Here is a 7,077-nt window from a genome sequence, read left to right as displayed (position 1 = left end):
GTGTTTAAGTTATGGTAGGACGGAATAATTTGGCTTTCCTTAATATTTTATGTGAATATTTCGGGAAATTGTTTACCAAAGGATAAAGACTATGAAATATCTATAAAATATGGAATAGAAACATCTGGTACATTCCAGAACATTCTGACTCGGGATTTAACGGTTATCAGAAAATGAAGACGGTTTCAGGCTCGGACTCCAAATGTACTCTAATTACTGTCAAAACGACCGTATAGGCACGTAGATGAGAACTAAGAGGTAGACATTAATATTTGAGCAATCACTTGACGATAAACTTACGAACTGTCACAAATCATTCCGCGTACCAAACATGCGGCCCAATCATCACCGGGTGGTTTGCGGGAGGTGTAGAAATGAGGTATCTACAGAGCCCCACTTTGACTGAGGCTTGGACAAGGCGAAAGTCAAAGTATAGCCATCAGGTCAATCGAAGATTACAACCTGACGACTATGGCGAAGCGAGGCGGCTCAAGGGGTCTGAGCCAAGGACCTGTCGTCGGGAACATTTTAGAGTCTTTCGACTATCGGGGAGGGTCGTTTAAAATCCATTAGACTACGTAAGGAGGCTCGCCAGCCATAAGAAGAAACCATACCTGAGACTTCTTCTCGAGATGCTTCCGGAGGTGCATGGGAGCTATTGAGTTAAGGGTAAGCATGGGGGCTAAATAAGGTGAGTAGCAGGCACAAAGTGGAATCTGCCGAGAGAAGATCGCTTGGGTAGTCTTCGAGAAATAATTGCGAATAGCAGGACACAAAGGGAACTGCCGAGAGAAAATCGCTTGGGTAGTCTTCGAGAAATAATTGCGAATAGCGGACACAAAGTAGAACTGCCGAGAGAAAAACTGCTGGGGTAGTCTTCGAGAAATAATTGCGAATAGCGGGACACATGCGGAACCGCCGAGAGAAAATCGCTTGGGTAGTCTTCGAGAAATAATTGCGAATAGCAGACACAAAGTGGAACTCGCCGAGAGAAAACTGCTTGGGTAGTCTTCGAGAAATAATTGCGAATAACAGGACACAGGCGGGAACTGCTGAGAGGAAACAATGCTGATCTCCATGTCGTGAGAGGGAAAGTATATCCGCTTACTCTCGTTATAACGAAGGCGTGTCGACACCTGTGAAGGAATAAATGCTCGTTGCGATAAGCAAAGGTCTCGGAAGAAATAAATAATATGCAACAGTCTGCTGCTGGCTTGGAAAATGCGGGCCGGAACGAAAGAAAATCGTCAAACGGACCAAAAGGATAAAATAGCATCGGGGAAGAGGCGCACCAAAGATGGGCCCACAAATAACGAACTCATAACGAATTTTTGAAAATTCGTATGGAGGGAACACAAGGAAGAGGCGCAGCAAGAGCTGCGTCTCTTGGAAGAGGCGCAGCGCCTGCTGCGTCTATTCCCCAAAGTGTATTTTCTGCGTAAAAACGCGATAATCAGAGGAGTTGAGAATCATTATTTCGAAACATCAATTACACATTTCTCTCTCAAATCTTCACCATTTCCGCCAAGGTTTGATCCAAAAGCTTGCCTTAATCATGACTAATCGAGGTATGTGTCTCATTCTTGCATTAATCTTCGGTATTTGCTCAATTTTGGATCGAAAAAATTAGGGTTTATGACCCAATTGATCGAAAATTTGGGGCTTTTCCCCCAAATGCATTTGCCTTGTCAAATTGACATTAGAAATGGATAATTGGTAATATAAGGAACATAACCATGTATTCGTTTCGAATTTTCATTGAGTTTTGAGCCTTTGAGTGAATTTGAGACGGTTTCACAGCTAAACCGTAAATTGCTTCGAAAATAGCCTTAGGATTGCCCATTTGCGATGAAACTTGATATTTGGAATCCTTGGATGATGGGTAACCTTCCTACCATCTCAGAATTTTGGTTTGTGACAGCTTTTTCAGGACACTTTTCTAGGGCATAATCGCCGTTATAGCGAAATGCTGCCAAAATTTCGACTTGAACCCGAGACTAGGCTTCGAATTAGGCTTGAATTGACCCAAATTACCACATGAGTGATCAGGTTGGTGAGAATATGGCCAAATATGGCGCGAAAAGAGCGGTTTCAGGGCTTCCAAAGGCTTGAAAATCCCTTAACCAAGGCTTGTCGTCACGTGACGCGGCCTAAATTTGCTTTAATGTTGCAGGTGACGAGGCTTCTAATTCTGGGAGGACTCCCATGGAGATAGACATTGCTACTATTGAGGAGGCTTTAGAGCAGGCCTTCACCGCTGCGGTGATGGCTGCTGGGGACGAGATCCATGAAGAGGAGGCTGTTGAGGAGGAGGAGGCCACGAGACGGGCCAATGTTGGACGAGGAGGTCGTCAGCTGAGAGGAGCTCCTGCGTGGGCTGAGACCTGGGAGAGTAGGAACTTGCTGTGGGATGCAGAGGGTCACCTGTCCTACATGACGGTGAAGAGCTTGGTAAATAGGAATTCACTACTCATCACCCATCTTCTTTCATTCATTTGTTCATCATCTCTTTCAGTTTTCATTCAAAACTAAAGATAGCTTTTGTTTCAAATCATAATAGGAGGCCGGGAATATCAGGTCGTTCTCGGGCTACACGACAGCGATGGAGTGCTACGAGCGACTGTCGGTGGAGGAGCGCGCCATGATCGAGCGCGGAGCGTTCGGTGCTTTGGTGCAGGCCTGGAGGGATATCGTGAAGAGGAAGCTGCGGGCTAACCTTAGCCTGGTCCGCGCTTTCTTGGACCGATTCTGGGATACGACTTCCACGTTTCACATGCTTTTTGATGAGGTGGGAGTCACTCTGGAGGATTACGGCATGATTTCTGGTCTGCCGTGCGGGAATGAGGCTGTGCAGTGGCCGGAGACTGCCATGAGGGCGGACTCGGCCGAGGCTAGGAGGTTGATCGGCCGGAACTTGTCGCCGAGGGCCGTCACACGGCTTTGGGTTTGGTGCCCACTCCTACGTTCGAGACTACTTTGCGGGAAAGATCCCGGTGACGATTGACGGGAGGGAGATGGCTCCTCCTCCTTGTACAGCTGAGCAGAGGGTCCGTTTGTGGCTCTGGTGGTTTCTGTCTTCGATTTACCTCGGAGACAAGGGCGAGAGGTCACGACGAAGCTTCTTCCCTTCCTTTCTAACCCGAGCTCCCTAGGGCGTTGGGACCGGTCACCGCTGGTTTTGCGGTCCTCATCCGCTTCATGAGGGCCATGGTTCGCCCGGAGTTGATGGAGAAGGGGACTTCTCCTGGCGCTGTCGGACCTGGACTACTGCTGGAGGTATAAACCTTCATTTAGACCAAAATCAATTCCTTTCCTTATCAAATTACGAAATATCGTCATTAACTATCTTGCTTCGCAGGCGTGGGTGTACTCCTACTTCCCGAGCCTCGCGCCTAAAAGGACGGAGCCGCTGGAGAACGCCTATCCCGTGGTGAGGGATTGGGTGATGTGCAGGACGAAGAGCAAGCGTTCTTCTCAGAGTGTCTACCGGCGGGACGGGAACGCTCTTCAGCTAGACAGCGTAAGCATCTCATATATATCCATTTGCTTCTATATTGCTTTTAAATTGATCATAAGAATGATTCCTTTGTTTATCTTGTCCCACTGGGTGCCCAGGCCTTGGGCGGAGTACGCTGACGCGCCTCCTTTTGTGGCTGAGGTCCTTCGACCTAGGAGCTCGAGCCGGCCGCTGAGAGGACGTCGATGGGTCCTGTGTGGTACTTGGGCGAGCGCTTGGCTCGTCGGTGCTCTCGGGACGTGTTGACGGTTCCCATCGATCCTCCTAGACGATGTTCCGGAGCCTTCGAGGCGAGAGAGGGAGGCGGACTTGGCCGGGCGCTAGTGGTGACGCCCTCCTTCTTCCTCGGCGAGGACTACTCGGCGTTCCTCTACGGGAGACTGGCGTACTGGCCGGTAGTGGTGAGCATTTTTACCCTTCTTCTTTACTTGATTGATTTTTTGAGAACTATGATGAAAGATCATCGATTAATGAGAAACATTTGGTTTTGCAGGAGGTTGAGGCGGCGGGCATCGAGCCCCCAGAGTACCCCAAGACCCTCGAGTACACTGACGCGACCGGGAGGATGACGATCTCCGAGCTGCGTGACTTTGACGTGGCTGTGACGGATGCTGGCCTGGACTACTGGCAGCATCTGATTCGGAGGGTAAACCTCTAATTTTGCATAACTTTTTGTGTAAGAACACATTTGATTGAGTTTGTTCAGTTATTGAGAACTTCTTTTTGAAAATGCAGGTTGCGCCGTCTCGGTTCGTGGTGTTATGGAGGGTGGCCAACCGGCTACGAGCTACTGCCGTCGAGGCACTTGTCGGCGGTGGAGGTCGTCGGGTATGAACCTTGTGCCTGTTCTATTTTTGAATTTTAATTTTCCGATTTTTCTTGAAACGATTGACATGAGCCAATTTTGTTGTTTACAGGGTGACCGCGAGCTGGAGCGAGAGTTGACCCAGTCTTGGGAGGAGACAGCTCGCTTGTTGAGGGAGCTCGAGGTTCGAGACGCCGAGATTGCTGCTCTTGCGGCAAGGGTTGCAGAGCTGGAGGGCGACCAGCAGTAGTTTTGTGCAGTTTTGTGTTTGTTTGTTGGCTGTATTTTGCACAGTTGTACATTTGGACCTTCATTTTGAACATTCTGGACTTTGTTTGGGGCTCGAGCCCCCAGTTTGTTGTACATTTCCCTTTTTGGTTGTATATAAGATGGTCTGAGTGCCTTTGCTGCTGAGTTGCGTTGCTTGTATCTGCAGGTTAGTATTTGAACAGGTTTGGTAGATGACGGTTTACGCCGTCATGCCGCCGAAATTTACATAGAAATCACGCGAGACATACATTTGTATATACATATGGCCTTAATTAGCGCAAAATGGGTGACTCAAAAGAATGCAAAAATTTGCAAAAATTTTGCCGGAAATGACCGGACGGTAGGGAGGGTTACCCCCTAAAAAAGAAAAAAAAAACAGAGATCTATAAGTTAGAAGTGAGATGATGAAATAAATGAAATAAATGTAACTCGAAATGAGAATGATTTCCTAAAATGAATTAATAGAAAATGAAAATTATTTCCTAAAATGAAAATGAAAATGATTTCCTAAAATGAAAATGAAAATGTGCAAGTGTGGTAAAGTGACGAAAATATCGACGTCGTCTCGAAATGCGTGCCCGCGGAATTAGGAAACCTGAAACATGGTAATTTTCACGTATTTACCAAAATAATAACCCGTAGGAATAGGAAATTATTCGTCATGGAATTAGGAAAGATCCAACGCGAGAATCACGTATGAAGGCGAGGAAGAGGCGCAGCATGAGTCGCGTCCCTTTGAAGAGGCGCAGCAGTCTTCGCTGCTGTTCCCAAGTTGTTCTATTCTCGCGCATTTTGGAAACAGAAATTAGTATAAATAGAAACGTCGATGGAGCTTTTATTCACACAATTCTTCCGTCTCTTCTTCGTGTTATTACATAAAATTCTCAAAATAAACTCTTCATCATGAATACTTTGGAGATTCGTTTGAAGGAATGGACCAATGAATTTTCGAACATGGAGAAATATGATATGGGCGCCTATAATCTTGGGTCTTTGTTGAGTTTAAAACTCATCAAGGTTGTTAAACCGTTTTTGGATGCTTGTCTTGACTATTGGGACCCGAATTACCATGTTTTTGCGTTCCCTGGAGGTGATATTTGCCCATTTCCTGAAGAAATTGCCGCTATTGGTGGGTGGGACCCTGAACACTTGCCTGCCATTCCTTCTACTTCGCAAGGGTACAAGAGGAAATTTAGAGACTTGCTTGGGTTGACTAGACTTGAGGTGGACCGTCTAGTGACTTCGAAGGGAGTGCGAATGTTGGACTTCATAGATCGATTCATCAACAGGGCCGACCCCACCGTTTCTTATGCTGCTAGGCGGAGGGCATTTGGTTTTTGCTTGTTGCATGTGTATGTCTTCCAAGGGAATGTTGATGAAGGCTTGAGAGGTGATCCCCGTCTTCTGGGCCTTGTTGAGCAAATGGAGCTACGCAGGAGCCCAGCTTGTTTATGCTTAGGAGAGATCCTGTTGGGCTTGGATAATAGGAAAGCCAACCGTGACCTACCGTATTTGGGAAGTCCCGTCATTCTGCAGGTAAAAGACATTTCTTTCTTTTCTTTTATTTTCTTTCTTCTTTTTTTTTTTCGTCTTTTTTTTCGTCTTTTTTTTTCGTCTTTTTTCTTTTTCGTTTTTTCTTTTTTTTTTTTTTTTTTTTTTTTTTTTTTCGTTTTTTCGTTTTTTGATGTCTAATACCTGATCTTGGTAGGTTTGGCTTATGGAACGGCTCCGATTGATCGAGCCCCCAGTTCATGTTCCTTCCTATCATGCTCGTTCAATTGCGATGAGGACTAGGCTTTACATGGTGGATTTCACCCGAGTCTGCAATTATTGGGAGAACAAACTGAAGAGCGATGATGGTCCCTTGATTAGGTGGATTGTGCCGTGGTGGCATCTCAAATCTGTCACTGGAGTGTCTTCTTTGGATCCTACTCGGTCCGTGCGCATTCCTGGTTTGGAGTTTATGGTGTGCATCTTCCCGGAGAGGCTTATGAGACAGGTGGGACTAAAACAGACAATCCCGAAGCTTGATACCGTCCCGCGATCGTGGGCGCTACTACAGAGCCGAAGGGAGTGGGCCATTAAATGGGCTCAAAGAAATGTATGGTTCTTGAACTCTTCTGCAAATGCCTTGTGGGTGTCGGATTCTTATCTGCGATGGAGGAAAGCTACTACTCCAGAAGAGCGCGAGAGATTGAGGAAGCGCGAGCCCGTTGACTATAAGTTGCGCGAGGTAGAGAAAGAAAAAGAGAAGCATTTGACTGAGGGAGAGGAAGAAGCCGGGGTTCGAGTCGTTCATCCTTCGAAGAAAACGAAGACCTCTCCTGTCGTAGAGATGGTGATTGGCAAGAATGGAAAGTCTAGGCCTCGAGAAAGACCTTTGGTGATTAGGTCCGAAGTGGCGCAAGAGCGTCCGGCTCGAGGTCGTGACAAGAAATATGACAAGAATGACAAGGGCAAAGGGAAGATGGAGGAATAGCCCGAG

This window comes from Silene latifolia, chromosome 9 (assembly GCF_048544455.1).
Source record: "Silene latifolia isolate original U9 population chromosome 9, ASM4854445v1, whole genome shotgun sequence".
NCBI lineage: Eukaryota > Viridiplantae > Streptophyta > Magnoliopsida > Caryophyllales > Caryophyllaceae > Silene > Silene latifolia.
The sequence above is the reverse complement of the archived record's forward strand: the minus strand, read 5'-3'. Positions refer to the sequence as shown.